Here is an 18,710-nt window from a genome sequence, read left to right as displayed (position 1 = left end):
TCCCATGTTCTCTATGCAGCAGGCCTACAGCTTCCCAGACCTTTCTCTTCTTTCAGACACAACCCAAAAAAACTCTTTTGTTGTTTCTGGCATCTCCACCTCAGTTCATTCTGCAATTTAGCCTTCCTGATGTCATCCCTGCAGGTGCAGGCAGGGTGAATCCGGTGGGGGGGATGGGTGTGTGGCCCCTCCAAAACTTTTGTGTCAGCAGGAAGGGCGCCTGCTGGGATGGGGAACAGCCCATGCATGGCTGGGAGCCCAGGTCTACCTGGCAGGTAGATCTTGGCTTCCAGTCCAGGTGGGAGCCCAGGTCTACCTGCCCACAAACCTCAACTATGGAGACCAAAGTTCAACCAGAAGCCCAGGACTACTTGCCTAGTTGACCTGGGCTCTGGAGTTAATGCAGTGCTCATGATCCCCCCTCAACACAAACACTAGATCCGCTTCAACCAGAAGCCCAGGTCTACTTGCCTAGTTGACCTCCTGTGGGCTCCATTGTTACTTAGGAGGAAGAAGCCTCATTGAATGACTGATGCAAATGGGACTACTTCTGAGTAGAGCTGCAAAGGATTGGGTCATACTGGCAAGCCTCCCAGCTATGCGTGACCCTCTTCCCTCTTGCCACTTCTGTTCCTGCTCTCATGCACTCTATCCCTTCTCCTCCCGCCTTGTTTACAGATGGGATGGGGGCATCAGGGGAGGGTTTAAAGAGAATTCCAACATACACACACACCCCAGCAGCAGCTTCTTCTGTGACTGGCTTTTTAAAGGGAAAGACTCGTGACTCAAGTCTTTGCAAGTCGCAAAAACGCTAAGGGTGGCTCGGAAAGTCTTCCTGCTAGGACTCTTTTCGAGTCAAGTCACAGAGGGCAACTTTTAAAAAAAAAAAAAGTGCTTTGAAATGGGTGAACTGACCGGATATATTTGTGGAGTTAAATCTTGTTTGGCAACCTTCAGTCTCGAAAGACTATGGTATAAGCCTACACAGCACCCAGTATTCCCAGGCGGTCTCCCATCCAAGTACTAACCAGGCCTGACTCTGCTTAGCTTCCAAGATCAGATGAGATTGGGCATGTGCAGGGTAACAGTTGCTGCTGTGGAGTTAAAATGGAAGGTGTAAAAGGAAGGTGTAAAGCTGCCATAAGACCTTGGGAACACAGTCACAAGACTGAAGCTGACTATGGAGCTAATATGCTACTTGATCAGCAGGAGAAAGGCACAGGTCATGCCAAATGAATGGGGTGACATGGCAGGCTGATAATTGGTCAGCCCTGATGCAGCACATTTGGGGGAATGGGTGATTGAACATGATCCTACAAGGGGACATGAGGCTGGCTTCTATTTCAGTAAGGCACTTCCCCTGCGAGCACTTTCCTGTCCCTTATGCTCAGAATGCTGTGAAGTGTGCAGCCAGATTGGACAACGATTTGAACCTGGAAGTCTTACTATTTATATGTAGTAGAGTTGAGATTTAGCTAGTTCCATTATTTTCTGCTGCCAGTGATGATGCTTATCCCTTTTGAATTCTCCCTCAGATTGCCCTGTTTCCCATTGCTAGGAAACTAACAATTCCTAACTACTAACTATAAAATAAGCTTAGTAAAAGATCTTTAATGAAATTGCTGGAGTGCATGTGATCCTTTTGACCAGAGGAGAGTGGGCAATGGTGCAGAATTCCAGAATGGTTTGGTAACTCTTGGAATCTCCTGCTATCTTTATTTCCCCTCCTTGTCTGTACTTAGCTCAAGGTAGAACAGACAGATGCAGAATGAAGGGAAGGGGAGGCAGAGGCTAGTGTCTGTGGGCTCGCAGGCTGACTGTGATCTTCTCAAGGGGCCGGGCGAACTGTAAAAGTGTGGGATTCGTGCACTGCATGCTCCCCGAGGCTCGGGGCACCCACTAATTAACAGGCCCCTTAACAACCATCAAGACACTATGAAAGCATTAAGGTGCTACAAGACTATGATTTTGCTGCAACAGAATGGGTTAGTTCAGTAATTCATCTGGAAAATAAAAGTACCTGTAGGTTTTTAAATGTTGGAGTTGTTTCCTGACGATTCATTTAATATGAATTACCGTAGTATATAAAATGGAGCATTCATAAAATGCTCCTAAGATGGCCCTGCAACCCTGTTTGCAAGTGCTGGTCTTGAAACATTATTATTCATTATTATTATTTGTATGAAGTTGAGAAATGTGGATTGAGTGGATGTTAAAGCTACAGGTCATGAAGCCTCCTCAGTCAAGTCTGCTGAAAACTGCCTTGTAGTTCTGTGAAGTTAAAAATAAAGGAACCTTGGAAAGTTTAAAGAAGTAAGTACGTCTGTAAAATAGTGATGCAAGAATGGAGTGTGGGAACAAAATCAAGCAGGCAAACCACATCTGCAGAGGAAAAGAAATACAGTACAAAGGGCAGTCTGATCCTATCTCTCATAAATGCCAGTCTGAGCATTGTAGGATATGATGTATGTCCTCAGATGTTGGTGCAACCACAGTGGTAACAGCAGGCTTCACCACTGCTGGCACAGTTACAGTCCTCCTGCCAGTGCCCACACCCTGGGTGCCTGCATAATGCTATGCCAACATACCCTCCCTGCCAGTACAACTCCAGTTTGCATTCATCCCCAAATGGAGCAGAGACATGAGCAGGATATTCAAGGGATGTGGGCTAGTTGGGGAGGACACTGTACCCTAAATTGCCTCCTGATTATGGATATGCCCCAAAAGTTGGCAAAACGCTATGCCCATGTTAGAGCTAGCATAACAGTAGTTCCTCTCTTACAAAATTGTGGGGAGAAGGGAAATACCAAAAAATTTCACTTCCCTCCACTCTGCCCACTTGCCTATGGCCGAGCATGGAATATGGATTACACACTGCAGCCCATCATAGCACACAAACCTCAGTACATAAGGCCTTGCCTGGGAGTCCAAACCTCCAAGAACGGCACATGGAATAGGCTATGCTATAAGGCTATCTTATATAGGCTATAAGATAACATCCAAAGGTCGCCAGTTCAAGGCCACCAGCACCATGAACAGCGAGACCTTGAAGCAGCTGGCAAGCTGAGCCGAGTTATTCCACCTGCTCTTTGGAAGGAGCTGCTTGTCAGCCTGTGTGGGAGAAGGCCAGAAAGTGATAACAGACCACAAAAGTTCCATCTGAAATGTTGTGTGGTTCTTGAAAGATAGAACCTTTCTTTAATTGTAAAAATCCCTACAGGGATTTAAACAGCCTGCCTATGTAAACCGCCTTGAATTAAAGTCTGAGGAGAAATCTGATGACCAAGAAAGGCGGTATATAAATACCTGTATTATTATTATTATTATTATTATTATTATTATTATTATTATTATTATTATTATTATTATTATGCCTCTCTGGCCTCAGGTTGTGCACATTTAGAGCAGCACCTGCTCTGATGAATGAATTATAGAGAAAGGAACTTTGCACACAAAAGAAGCACAGCACAAACAGTCCGCTGTGCCTCACAGCATTCATGGCAAGATGCCTGGTTACCACTTTTCCTCTCAGAATTCTGACTGCACGTACTCTGCCCCAGAAAACCTCTACCCACAAACAGCCAAGTGGAACATCTGCTCCACCTGGGACAGCATGACTCTGAATGCCATCTGATAATGTTTCAGGTCTGCTGCCTCGGCACTAAAAAAAACACCCCAAACCCTTGTCATACTCCATGTGATGCGGTGAAACTTACAAGTCTTCCTCTGGGTTTCACCCCAGGCCATGAGGAGAATAGATCAGCTTTCTGCCAGACTGAGCCAAAAGCACATCAGTACTGTTTGTATTGGTAGCAGGTTGGAGAGAGGCATCGGCAGGCTTGGGGTGAAAGGCACCCTTCAGACCTCTTGCAATCTGCTGCTGAGGCAGCCTGTTTCAAGTGGCACTGACTCCACCGCCCCAACAGGAGGAGCACGGACAATGCACCCCACACAGGTAAGCAATGGTAGGCAATGGAGGAAAGGGAATGCCATGCCACAACACACAGGTGCTAAATCTCTGTCTTATGTCTCCAGACCCTTTTGTATTGCCAAGCACCTCAGTGCTACACACTGTGTTACCTAAACAGCCCTTCCTTTTGCAGCCAAATAGCAGTGCATTTCAGTCCTTCCTTGGTAAATGTCACATGCTCCAACCATTGTCACTGCTGGTCAAACATTCATCTAGAGTCCTTCTGTTTTTCACCCCCATTCAAGATATGCATTTATTCATACAATTATTACAATAATACATTTTTAAACTTTTTTGCTCTTTTTGAAATGCACGGGAGTTAAGCCATAGGTCTAACTCATCCCTTTAGGATTTGTGTAGAAGATGTTCCCAGAAGATTGTGCCCAACGAACAGACTACATAAATCAGTTGGCAAGCAAAACCCATGTGATATAATCAATGCTGATGAAAACTGGCAAAAGCTGGAAGAAACTACTAAAAATTATGCACTATGTACTCACAGTTAGTCAGGGCAATGCTGTGTGAGGAAGACATCTGGCCATGACATCAATTTGCTTCTGTTTGTTCTCATTGCTCAGCTGCACACAGAAGAGGAAATGGAAAACATTTGCACAATCATTGCAACACAAAATCTTCCCAGTTTGCTGAACTGCTTTGAGTGCTAATTCTTATGAAAGTGAATGTTTTGGTTTTTTCTTGTTTTTTTGACCATGTATCTTGAATGAAAATTCGTCATTCTATGAATTTTACTTTTGGGGCTCAGCAATTTGTAAAGTCCTGTCTCTGAGAAAGGGCACATAAGAAGAGCCCTGCTGGATCAGGCCAAAGGCCCATCTCATCCAACTTCCTGTATCTCACAGTGGCCCACCAAATGCTTCAGGGAGCACACAAGACAGCAAGACACAACCTGTGTCCTCCCCTGCATCTGGCATTCGGAGGTACTAAAATCAGGAGCTGGTACATACCTATCATGATTTGTAACCCATTTTCCTCCAGAAATTTGTAACATCATAAACATCAGATTCAGGGACAGTGTCAGGGAGCAACCAGACTGGGAGCCGGCCTGAGGGCCCATGACTACTTGGCCAACCTTTGGACTCCCATGCTTGCCCCCAATAACCAGTAGCAGTGATGGTATGAGTTGACCAAGAGACTCATTTGCCAGACCCTATCCTCTGTGTTGGGCTGAAAAGCCTGACACAGAGGTTCTCAAGTCTGCACCGGCAAAATAGCCGGCGCAGACTTGAGAAAGCCCCACTGTGGGGCCTGCGTCCTTATTTGGGGGAAGGGGACGAATGTCTCCTACCCCCAAGGAGACATCCTGCAGCTTCCCAGTGCCTGCAGGATACAGTGGTTGCTATTTTGGTGCCACTGTTCTTCCAGGCGCTGCAAAGCTTAGTATTGAGCTGCCATTCACCATAGTCACAACCAGGATTGCTCTTGGCCACATCAGTTCCTTTTTTGAAATAAGAAGCTCTGTTTAAGCAGACCTCTTGAAATTCCAGTTAGGGGAATGTGTAATTTGGCCTGATATTGTAGCCATAGAGAAAAAGACATATTCCATTGCCCATGTCAATATTTGTTAAATAAGTAAATTTATAAAACTTCTTAAATCAAGGCACTTTGTAATTTGAAGAAAGCCAAAACCAAATATTGAAACCAAATATTGACTGCTAACACTTCTGCTAATTGTGAAAAGCTTATAATTTTTGGAACGAGTACAGCATGTGCCAGATAATTATTTGACTTAAGTCTTTATAATCTGTTAGCCACAGTCTGCCCTGGGCTACACTGGTGCACTTCAAAATAAGCTGTACCCTGATCCCACTTGAGATGGCTTGACCATAGATGACATCCTAGCACATATTACATGGAGTAAATCTTTTACACGCATTTTCTGCGGGTGATGTTTATTACTGTGTAGTTAAATTCCTTGCATGCTTCTGTGGAAGGAAGCTCCACTGTGTTCAATGGGGCTTATTCCCTGGTTATTTAGGATTGTGGCTTCAGGCCTGCTCTACAATTCCAGGAAAACAGAATGGGGATGAGGTTGTTCGTAGACTGCTGAGGTAGTAATTAGACTGCAAGTGGTGGATTCCGAATTTGGGTAGTACACCAGGGTGACCTGAAAAAGAGGCAGGAGCAGGGCTAATGGGTGGCAAATGCTGGGGGAGATGCTCCCTGCCAGCCACTAGGAATGAGCAACACAGTAAAAAGCGCCACCTCCAACCCTGGGCTAAATTAAACCAGTGTGGGGCCTATAGTATATATGATAAAGGGGACCCTGTCACAGCCCTCCCCAGCCCTGTAACACCCCACTCTGTTCTGCCCTCCCCCACACCTCCACTGGCCCACACAGTCTTCTGATGTGTGCTGGTCTTCCATGGGTGCCGCTAGGCCAGCACAGGTCTTCCTGCTGGTGCCCTGACATCTTCTGCTGCTGCAACATGCTTTTCAGCATGTTTGCAACAGCCAGCACCAAAGCAGTGCACCAACAGGACACCTCACACCGAGGCACAATTGGATTGTACCTGCAGTGAAGTTAAATTTGAATGAAATTGTGTATTTGTATCATGTTATTAGTGACATCTGTAATGATTGCGTTCCATGTACCACGCAGCTCCCCTGACATGCGAGCAACAGGGTTGCCTGATTGTGAGATGCTGATTTCAACAGAGACAGCTTGCAAGCATTTAGTGTGGGGCCCTCAAAAATGTGGGGCCCATAGCATATGCTACTTTTGCTACTATGTTAATCTGCCCTGCCCCAACCAAGTGGAATGCCCCAGGGACTCTACAGAGAAACACACACACATAACAATACGACCACAGTGGTCACATTTTTGGTTGATGCAAAAGTAACAGCCTGACTATTTTGGGGTTGTTCTTTTAACAGATAAAACCATCAATCAAGGATTTGGTATTTAGAATATCAGTTCATCCAATTGTGAAAGTGGAGTTCTCCTCAGTCTCTCAAACCGGTTTTGTGGTCCAGACAACCTGTCAACCGCATCAACAACTGTTCTAAAAACTTTTTTACCCCAAAGAGAGATAGTGGGGCTTTTCCCAGTCTGTTAATGGTCCTTCTTGCACTGTGTATTGCAGTGGTTCTCAGACCAGGGTGGCCAGATACAATGGAGGACAGAGTGCCTCTACCTTTAACCATTGTATAAATGAGGAAAGCTTGGCAGGGGCAGCTCAACATGGAAGGGTTTAAAAAGCTGCACCTGCCAAAATTCCCTCTTCTATGCAATGGTTAAAGGTAGAGGCACTCTGTCCTCCACTGTATGTAGTCACCCTCTTTGTCACACACTGGCTTGAGAATGAATGCCATTTGCACTTTAAGGGATAGGGTAAGGGGGAAGGATTGTGTTGGTATGGGGGTCTCGCACTTTTAAAAAAATTTACTCCTGCCCACAGCAGTTTCCACAGAGCTTCTGCAAGGCTCCCTGCACTTCAAAATAATTTTAAAATGTGATCTTGACCCACTTCTGGTTTTGTGATTGTGACCCAGAAGTGGGTCTCAATCGCATTTTTTTAGTATTTTGAGGTGTGGGGAGCCTTGCAGAGGGCTCTGTGGGGCTCAAAAAGCCCCTGCGACCCTGGCAGTGACATGATCCTGCAGATTGCCTTCCCCCGCCAAGACTTGCAAGTTTCCCTGCAAGTTTGAGAACTGCTGGTTTATTGTCTTTGGCACTTGGCACATTTATGCTTTTCTGCCCTACCTCTGGCATTTCAGAAGCAGCTTAACCCAAAGTTTAAATAATAGTAAACTGTTACCATCAGTGCGATAACATCTGAAACTGCTTTGCTTTTGCAAGAAAACGGTTTCATCTTTTGTTGATAATTACAAATAATTGCCCAATGCTACGTAAGTCTCCTTCAGTATCAGTGATGAAGCCAGCCACTATGGTACCCTGGGCAAAGTCCAAAATTACGCCCCCCCCCCATGTCACGCTCGGATGTGATGTCACACTCCACATTAAAAAAATAGATAGATCAGCAGAAAGGCCATTGACCGCCCCCCCTTCCCCAGTCACTCTTTTGGGTTATATGGAGGCTTCTGGAACTTTAAAATTTGGGGTAAATTTGAATAAAGAATACTGACAACTAAAGAAAGACCACAGACACTGTATCAGTGACAATGCCAAATGTGCCGGGGGGGACGGGACAGGACGGACGGGACGGGATGGGATGACAGACACCATAGGAAGTCCAGTACAGAGCTTTACCCAAGGGCTCCCAGCAACTAGGAGAGGCATTGTTTGGGAGCCAGGTGCAGGAGCATTCTTTGGGAAACCCCGAGACTCCCCCTGTTTGGTCACATGATGTTTAACCTATTCAAAGCCTGCTAGCTTCTTGACTACACTTTGGATTTTCTCACCTAACATCTCAGCAAAAGAAAAACTTTTAATCTGTTTAACTTTTAAGGCAGTTGTGCATTTATATGTGCTGTGGCTGAACTCTCTTTCTTAATATTTGCATTTTAGCTACTGCTCCTCCCGTTTGCCCTATTATCACTGATATTCTCTTCAAGTTCCTCACTGCCTCACCACATGACTATGCACAGGTGATGCTCCTTATGCACCCATTAGTGCAGGGGTCTCCAAAACCCTGCCCGGGGGCCAGATGCGACCCGCAGCAAACCTCTTTCCAGCCAGCAGCCAACCTCTTATCCCCTGAAAGCCTTTGGCCCACTCAACTGAACATGACCAGAACTGTGCTCTGATTGTGTCTGGAGGGTGTTCTGAGGGCCAGAGAGGTTGAATGAATGAGCCCATTCATTCATTCATTCACTCAGATTCCATCCACTAAGTTCCATCTCTTAGTTTATTTATTTAAATTTTATATGTAATTTTTTTTTCCAGCCCTCCACACCACACCAGATATTTGATGCGGCCCTCTGGCCAAAAAGTTTGGAGACCTCTGCACTAGTATCATGAAGGCAGCTGCTGCCGAGCTGAAGAAATTTGGAGAAAAACTTCCACCGTTGTATCGCAAAGCAAAAATACGCATTCTCATAAGCAGGACCTTTTTGGTAGAAACATTTCGCAACGAAGGTCAATGAAGGGTTTTCTTCACATATTCATACTCATCACTGATGACTGCAGCATCAGGGGACGTCTGGCATGTCTGAAACAGCCATCAAAGTTCATGCCTCACAGGCACAACTTTCATATCACCTCACGGCAATTTCAAACACAATACGTTTCAGTGGAGGCAGTTTGCACGTTCCTCTGATGAATACAACATACCTCTTATCAGTGGAAGACTGAAGCATAAAGTGTTGAACTGCGTGTATGAATGAACCAGAGCAGAACATGCACCACAAAAAAGACTTCCAGGACAAGTATCTTTCACTGAGTCCATTCACCCCTTCAGCTGCACATCATTAAATACCTAACAATAAAGAGAAACAGTTATGCGTATGCACATGTGAACAGGCCTTCAAACAAGTATTTGGAGTCTGCTGTGCTGAAGCAACTCTGAATGGTTGGGTGCAGGGGAGGTGATCTCTAAAATGCAGGGTGACCAGATACAGTGGAGGACAGAGTGCCTCTACCTTTAACCATTGTATAAAAGAGGGAAGCTGGGCAGGGGCAGCTCAACATGGAAGGGTTTAAAAAGCTGCACTTGCCAAAATTCCCTCTTCTATGCAATGGTTAAAGGTAGAGGCACTCTGTCCTCCACTGTATGTAGTCACCCTCTTTGTCACACACTGGCTTGAGAATGAATGCCATTTGCACTTTAAGGGATAGGGTAAGGGGGAAGGATTGTGTTGGTATGGGGGTCTCGCACTTTTAAAAAAATTTACTCCTGCCCACAGCAGTTTCCACAGAGCTTCTGCAAGGCTCCCTGCACTTCAAAATAATTTTAAAATGTGATCTTGACCCACTTCTGGTTTTGTGATTGTGACCCAGAAGTGGGTCTCAATCGCATTTTTTTAGTATTTTGAGGTGTGGGGAGCCTTGCAGAGGGCTCTGTGGGGCTCAAAAAGCCCCTGCGACCCTGGCAGTGACATGATCCTGCAGATTGCCTTCCCCCGCCAAGACTTGCAAGTTTCCCTGCAAGTTTGAGAACTGCTGGTTTATTGTCTTTGGCACTTGGCACATTTATGCTTTTCTGCCCTACCTCTGGCATTTCAGAAGCAGCTTAACCCAAAGTTTAAATAATAGTAAACTGTTACCATCAGTGCGATAACATCTGAAACTGCTTTGCTTTTGCAAGAAAACGGTTTCATCTTTTGTTGATAATTACAAATAATTGCCCAATGCTACGTAAGTCTCCTTCAGTATCAGTGATGAAGCCCTGGGCAAAGTCCAAAATTACGCCCCCCCCCCACATCATGCTCGGATGTGATGTCACACCCCTCATTTAAAAAAAAAAATTGATAGATCAGTAGAAAGAGAAACAATAAAGAGAAACAGTTATGTGTATGCACATGTGAACAGGCCTTCAAACAATTATTTGGAGTCTGCTGTGCTGAAGCAACTCTGAGTGGTTGGGTGCAGGGGAGGTGATCTCTAAAATGCAGGGTGGCTAGATACAGTGGAGGACAGAGTGCCTCTACCTTTACCACTGTATAAAAGAGGGAAGCTTGGCAAGGGCAGCTCAGCATGGAAGGGTTTAAAAAGCTGCACCTGCCCAAATTCCCTCTTTTATGCAATGGTTAAAGGCAGAGGCACTCTGTCCTCCACTGTATCTGGTCACCCTGCAAAAATCCAGCACATGTGCAGGATCAGGACTTTTCATATCCTGGTTCAGCTTCAAGATTTGGGTTGAATCTTGACCTCCTGAAGGGGGCAAAACAGTGTCTTCAGGTGCCCTGAGGCCCAAGTAAACCAGCTCCTTCCCTTCTGCTTTTGAGCCAGTCGCAGCTAGGAAAGCAAACAGGAGGCATCTCCTCTTCTTTTGCCCTTGCCTTCCCGAATGGTTCAGAAGTGGAGGGAGGGGGGCCACCTTACATGGGCATTGGGATGCCTGAATACACTCTTTTGCCCCCCCCCTCCAGGAACGCCTCTGCTTGAGTCTTGAGCTTGAGTTCAAGCCATTGCCTGATGTTCCACAGAACTCATGTGGATAGATACCATATCAAAACTATTCAGCTCTCCCCATGTCTGCCATCAAATGGTGACAGAAAGAACCACGCCCATCATGCCATAAGATCACAAATCCTACTGTGAGATTTCATCCTAATGTCATGAGAATACTACAGATTTTCAGAGTGTGGCACCATGGATGCATGGAATGCTTGCAGCACGGAACGATGAGAAGAAAAGTCACTACTCACCTACACAGACCACTGTGTGTGGGAGTGGGGGACTGTGTAGGGTGAAGCATCCCATATATTGGGATTGAGGCAGAATATCCAGTGTCTGTGATTAGAAAATCAAGATATAACCCAGTCAAGCTGTTTGCAGAATCATCCATTTTTGCCTTGTGACCACTCAAAGTTATTTATTTGCAACCTCTGTTCCAGATAAATATTCTGAAGGACTGTGAAGAGATACCCATGGTTGAGACTGTACATTGGTGATAGAAACAGCTGATTGGCTGCCACTCCTTTTCAATTGTCTTCATCCTGCAGAAACGTATCATTGCTTCAAGACCCCTCACTTTTCAAAACAATCCCTTTCCTTCATGATCTGGAATCTTTAAATACCTCTTTCAATCCACATAGAGTTCCCTCAATAAATTTAAAGCAAATCAGTGAGTTCTCATGCTTCCTTATCAGTGGGGAACAGAAAGATATTAAAAGCAGGAAGTGGTTCTCGTCTAAATGAGCATAGAGGCTACACTGGTAGGATAGTCCCTTGGCATGCTCCATTTGGCTCACTGAGGAAGAGAGTAACAGCTCAGTCCTATAGGACTACTGTTCCACGGTGGTAAAAAACCCTGCAATGCCATGAAGATTGTGCAGCTGCTGGGCCATTTGAGGCTGCTGCTGCAAGGAAGCTTCCGCAGTGGATCCCTGCCATGCAAACTCTGGACAGCACCAGGTTACATAGGCTAGTGCTAGGGTTGGTTTGTGAATGGGGAGGGGGAGCGCAAGGGGAGTAACAGGCAGGGAGGGGGAGGAATAGGAACCTGGGGTGTGTATTGAGAGTGTGGGGGGGGGGTGGATCCAGCAGTAGTGCCTGTCACCAGATCCTACCCCCCATTTTGTAACCTGACAGGTTCTCTGGCTCTCCTTGGATTAGCACCAGCAAAATGGCTGGCACAGGTCCAAGGACTCCCATAGATGATTGATCAGCCTATCAGGAGGTAAGTAAAATATTTTTACTTATCTCCTGCAGAATGACAGACCCTTCCCCTGCCATAGCATGCAGCTCACGCTCCGTTGATGTGGCTGCATGCTATAATATTGTGGGGAATAGGTTTGGGCTCTTTGTGCCCAATCCTCTGCCCCCCCCCCCACTCATATAAGCCCATCAGGAAAATGTGCAGAACTGAAGAAACGGTTTTAAGGCACTACAGTGTGGCAACTTAAAAACACACAGTAATTCTGTGAATAAATGTCAGAGTTGCTTCAGAGCAACTTCAGAGCAAACTAAGTTCTAGACCCACCTGTCCCCTGTGTGTTTGCCAGGGGCAGCCCATCCATGAGGCATAATGGAGAATGCCCCTTCCTCTGTACTCTGCCCAAGCAGCCTCCTCTCCTGCCACCCCCTGTCAACAAATGGGAGTCATTGTAGGGGCCTCTAATCAAGCCCAGTTATAGATAAGGAGGGCAGGGCAAAGCAACAATGGCATGACTTGCTTAGTTCTTGCCTACAATGGGGTGATGCAGGGCTTGGGCTGTTGAACTCTTTGAGAATCTGTCAGCCCATGGCTGATGCCTTATCCTCATCGGTCCAACTCTGGTTATGAATGCTGATCTTTCAAAACATGCTGTCCAATAATAAACAAGGAAGAACAAGCTGAGCCCAAATCAAGAGCAAAAGAAGAAATGTCAATATATACAAATAAATCCCTTAATGAACCTAACGATTTAGAAGCTATGTTTGTATTTGTTATTCTTGCCAAAGATTGTTTCTGAAATTCAAGGCTGTGTTGATCATGTGGAAGCAGGGACATTTAACTGACCTGGAATCGGGGCCAACCTTAGGAGCTGCAGGGCCCAACGCTAAACATTCTTTTGCACAACACAACTACCTTATGTAACAAAAAGTGGATTTTTTAAACTCAAAACTAACCAATGAGACTAAGTGTTCTGAGAGTCAATAAGGTACTATGATGACACAGCAGGGAAAAAATAAGATGTTAGTACGAGTCAGCTCTCATTTCCATGTATCAGAGCTAATACTAGAACTCTTGTTCAGTTGTGTGAGTGTCATCAAATTAGCCACTGCTTTTTGTTAGTTACTGTTGGGTGACCTGTATATGCTTTGGTGTGGGAGGAGGTCCATCATTTGAGTGATGCAATAAGCTCTCGCAGCAGGTGACGCAAACCCTGGTGATGCCTCTGCATTCAGTAAGTGGGGTTGTTGGCAACCTTCAGTCTCAAAAGACTATGTTATCGTGCTCTGAATGGTGGTTCTGGAACAACGTCTAGTGTGGCTGAAAAGGCCAATTCGGGAGTGACAATCCCTTCCACACTGGGAGCAAGTACAGTCTGTCCCTGGTCTGTCTCCCTAGCTATGGGCCTTCCTTCTTTGCCTCTTTGCCTCAGAGTGTTGGCCAAGTGTCTCTTCAAACTGGGAAAGGCCATGCTGCACAGCCTGCCTCCAAGCGGGCCGCTCAGAGGCCAGGGTCATTATATTTCCAGTAGCTTCTCTAACTTCTCCGAAGACTTCCTAAAACATAGAGAAGACCTGGTTTCTTTGAGTCTGGGAGTCTACAGCAACAAAACTTGTGACAAGAATAATAAGAGTTAGCATATCTGTGCATCTTTGAAATGCAGCAGATCCAGCAGTTACACATTCTATACCTCTATAACAGGGGTGTCAAACTCATTTCATACAGTGGGCCGAATAGTTTTCAGGATGCCTGCTGAGGGCTGAAAGTCATGTCATTAGGCAGGAAATAATGTCATTAAACAGGTCATGACCAGAAATAAGCACCCTTTTCTCATTTAGGAACATTAGCTGCAAATGACAGAAAATATGCAAATGATCATATTTCATGATATGGGAGAGCCCAATTATCATGCGGGCCGCCCTTCCAGCAGAGACAGCTCAGCACAGCTCAGCAGCTGAGAGCCCATGGGCCAAACAAAAAGCTTCCAAGGGCCACATCGGGCCCCCGGGCCTTATGTTTGACACCCCTGCTCTAGAATAATGCATGAGAGGAATAAATTTGGGGCTGCTTTGGATGATACTTAAATTCCCTGACCAGCCGATGTGCATGATTACATGTGGTCATGCATCTAAGTCTGGGTCCCTTTACTCACATCCTAGGGAGTGGTCAGGACATGCATGCACCATGATCACATACAGTATATCTTTAAATGTATGGGGCTTGCCAGGCAATTTAACAATCATCTGAACTGGCCCTTTGCTTTATCTGTTACATTTGCATCCTGCCCTGCCCTTCCTCTCTCAAAAAATGGCAGATAGCAATTGTTACCTGGTGAATAATTTATTTCAAAGCAAGCAGGAGTCATGCATGTGTACTTGATGCACAGCACCTGCCAGGAGAGCGTAGGCAGGACCAGTAACATGACTATTTGCTGGGCTGAAGGCAAGCGGCATCAGATTCACAGGCCAGAAAGGCCAAACTTTTGATCAGCCAGATAGGCATTCTCTCCCCATTGATTTAATGGGTTCTGGTATACATTCTTTGTTGTACCTTTTACCATCACTTCCACTGTCCTTTCCCCAACTGTGCCAATGGCCACTACACAGGATCTTTGCACATGATTGTTACATGCATATGCGTGATTGTAACATTCATATGCATGTTACCCACATGGTAAAAAGCACAGCCAGTAACACATTCCAGTCTGGTAGGTGATGTAGAAATTACAACAACAATGCAGTCTGGAAGAAAGAAAGGTTCAGGTTTATTAAAATAATAAAATAATAAAATACAGTACTGGGCCATCCTCTAAAGAGGAAGAGAGCTGAACCCCCAGCACATGGCTCAGTTGCCATGAACAAAAAGATGTGAAGAGGAAAATATGTTTTGCATCCATCTCCATAAATATGCCTTGAGAAGACATCTCCAGTTCCTTGGTAGCCTCTCTGGCTCCATGTCTTCTGTATGTCTCTGTATGTTCTCAAAATGTGAAAGGGAGCACCAGAGTATCTCAGGGAGGTGTGAATATTCAACAGCCTTCCAGGAAGGTGTATTTACATATGGAAAAGGAGGATACTGATCAAAGAGAGGATTCTTCTTTTTTCAAGACCAGGTTTTATGCAAGCCCTGCCAGAAGCTATGGCAGAAAGGAATTCAGGTTTACAGGGGTTCAGTGGCCAAAGGAACATACAAACGCTAACACAGTTTCAATTAACTGCCTAATGATGCAAAAATCAAAATTTCTGCCAAGTGAGGGGGAGGGGGAGAGAGTTTCTCATTCCAAGACTATCCAGAAAGATTCATATGTGAGCAGGGAAGAATTTTTTACAGCAAAAAGTAGTACCCTAATTTTGATACCACACTGGAGATGCCACCTTTTTCAATCTTGCCACACAGACTCAGGTCCCTACAGTACATATACAAAATCTCTCATAGAGGACACCAGAATGAAGAACCCACACTGGTCCCCTAACTTTGTAACATGAGAAGCCGACCTCTGCAAGAGACACTCACAAACAAGAGCCTTTCTCGCCCATCCCTTTTTCCTCGCCTTTGGGAAATAAGGGAGAGTACAAATGCCAGTCAGGTTTTATGTATTGCCTTGACATGTTGGGGGTGGAGCAGCTCATGCTGCCTCCTATATATATGCCTGAGCTGTGCTGCTAAGATCCAACACACTTTCACTGAGAATTGCCACACATCTGGAACTCAGTCTTCTTTGCCATGAAGCCAATACTCATTCTTCTGCTTGTTGCATTTTGCTGCTATTCTGGTAAGCATCACCAACGCCACTGATAGCCCTTTGACTCAAATCAGATGCTTTTGCCGTGACTCAGCGCTTAATAGACCTGAATGCAAAGGATAGTACAAAGAGATGGAGCTAGACATAGTTGGCAGTGTGATGTGTGGAGTGCGTGTTTGTCTTATAGTGACCATCTGGTCAACCCAGGACCTAACTAGATGTCTATGTTTTTTATTGACTGACTTCATGTATGAGTCCGTCGATAACTGACTCATAGTTATGAGCATGACTCATAGTTATGAGTCATAGGTATATCAAGGTGGCTTAAAAAATATTGAAAAGAGCAATCAAGCAATGTGGGAATGATGAAAAAGCAAAATACAGCAGTGACAGAAACAGATTTTTTCAGGACATTTAAAGCTGTATGGTAGTGTTTCTCAAACTATGGGTCGGAACCCACTAGGTGGGTCGCAAGCCAATTTTGAGGTTGGTCCCCATTCATTTCAATATTTTATTTTTAATATATTAGACTTGATGCTACCCTGGTATGTGACTGCAGCTGGGGAAATGTTACAGGCCTATACTTAACAAGCTACTATGTATATTCTTTTAACAATGATAGTAAATGGGACTTACTCCTGGGTAAGTATGGGTAGGATTGCAGCCTAGGATTGTTAAAATTTTTGATGATGTCACTTCTGGTCATAACATCACTTCCGGTGGGTCCTGACAGACTCATTCTAAAAAGTGGGTCTCTGTGCTAAATGTGTGAGAACCACTGCTCTATGGAATAAAAAGGCCTTCAGGAATCACTTGGAAGGAAGGAAGGAAGGAAGAAGGAAGGAAGGAAGGAAGGGTGCAGTCTAACCTCATCAAGCAAGGTATTCAAAGTTATGGAAGTGCTGTTGGGAAGGCATTTTCCAGTTATTCTCCACCAACCACCACTAGTTTGCTGCTACAGTAAAATCAGGACAAAGGCGATAAAAAGGTTTCAAAGAAAAACACTTTACTTACAATTTGCAAACCTGTGCATCTCTGATAATAGTACAGGTTCTACTTTGGAACAGGGACTCTTAGAGCTATTCCCTTTTGTTGGATGTGTGCTCTCCACATGACTGGCTGGGGTCATGGAGGGAGCTGCTTGCATGTTGGGAGGCCAGAGAGAGAGAGAGAGGAAGGAAGAAAGCAAAATAAGGACACACCTCCACAGGCCGTAGAGGGCAAGAGTAAAGGTTTGTGTTTGGTAGCCTCAGATGTGTCCCTGGGGTGGATGCGACCTGATGAGGTGCTTTCCTTCAGAAGCTCAGGTTCCAGAAGTTCAAGGGTGACATAATGATGTAATCACATCACCCCCAACCACCCAGATTATTGCACTGCTTTAACGTGAAAGTCCACTTCCAGACTGCCTCCATTCTGTGATCTTCGGTTCACCCCAGGCCCAGTTGATTCGTGTTCTTGCCAGTGAGATGCAAAAACATGATTGACAGCGAGAATGTAAGGCAGCTGGATTTTTGAAGGTGACACCTGGTGTGGCCCATACCACCCACACCCCATAGTTATGTCACTGCTCCGAGTCATCTACCTCCTGCATCCCATTGACAGTAGACTCCTTTTAAAACCTGTGCAAACATTTCACAAGTAGTCCTTGACAGCTTAGTATTTTAAAATGGTCTTTGAGTTTTGGTTTGGTTTCTTCCCAGTTTTTGCTCAATGTGATCCTGTCTTCAAGATCGCACAAGAAACAATACTTGGAACAGCATCTAGTCTTAATACAACACTGTATCAATATACATCCAATGAAGACGGGATAGCTGTCTTCCTATCTGTGAAAAACTACACAGATCAACTTCCAGAGACTATGAAAAAGGATTTCCTTGCAACTATGGTAATTATAGTTTTCCATTTTTTGGTATATTATGATCAAGGTAATAACAGAATTTATTTCTTAAAGAATAATGATTTATTTATTTGTATCCCATGCTTAATGTTTCCTGTATATTCTGACAAGTGAGTCAGAGAGAACAGACAAAAATACCCTTTATTTTCACTCATCTACCATGGCACAATCTTATACTGCTAATCTTATATATACTAATCTTATACTGCTGAGGAAGCAGGTTATTAATGGCCATTTTGCTCAGCAGGAACTACCTTGTGCCAGGTACCCCAACTCTTCCTCCTTTTTCCTTCAGAACCCTGTACTGACTTTCATTTAATTTAATTTCAGAAGGACATAGTGAGTCACTGCTGCACAGAGTAGAGGTTTTTTTGGATGAAGCCAAGAGGAATTCCACATGTTGACTTACCACTCCAGTTGCCGAAATTAACTGATTCCTTCTTCCTTTTCTACTGCTGTGGATCAAGAATTGATTTCTGCTCTTGCTGCTGTGACAATCATCACCTCATTATGTGAGGGAAAAACTTAGAAAAAATTGTGTTCTTAAATCAGTCTGTCCTGCTTCAATAAATTCACTGCCTTGCATTTCTGAACTGAAGTTTCATTACCAATGTATGAAAAATGAACCTTGTCAGCAGTCCATCCAGAGCCTGCTTTGGGTGGTCCATCCACCTGTCACTTAGTTCTAGGCTGGGCGACTGAGCTTCTGTTCATAAAGGAGAGTCAGCACCATTGTGTGAAGGAATATGGTCAACAAAAAGTCACCGTGCCCTTGTTCTGGTAGCAGTCACAACACTCACACTTCAAGCCTTTGAGATCATTCTTCAGAGAGAATGGAGTTTAGGTCTCTCTTAACTCTGA

General features: G+C 44.8%; 1 pseudogene; it reads right to left on the bottom strand.

Annotated features, from left to right (window-relative positions):
* Positions 1 to 979: 979 nt before the first annotated feature.
* LOC136637426 (5S ribosomal RNA) lies at positions 980 to 1,102 on the bottom strand (annotated as a pseudogene).
* Positions 1,103 to 18,710: the final 17,608 nt, after the last annotated feature.

This window comes from Tiliqua scincoides, chromosome 1 (genome assembly GCF_035046505.1).
Source record: "Tiliqua scincoides isolate rTilSci1 chromosome 1, rTilSci1.hap2, whole genome shotgun sequence".
Taxonomy (NCBI): Eukaryota; Metazoa; Chordata; class Lepidosauria; order Squamata; family Scincidae; genus Tiliqua; species Tiliqua scincoides.
This window is presented reverse-complemented; position numbering and strand designations above follow the sequence as displayed.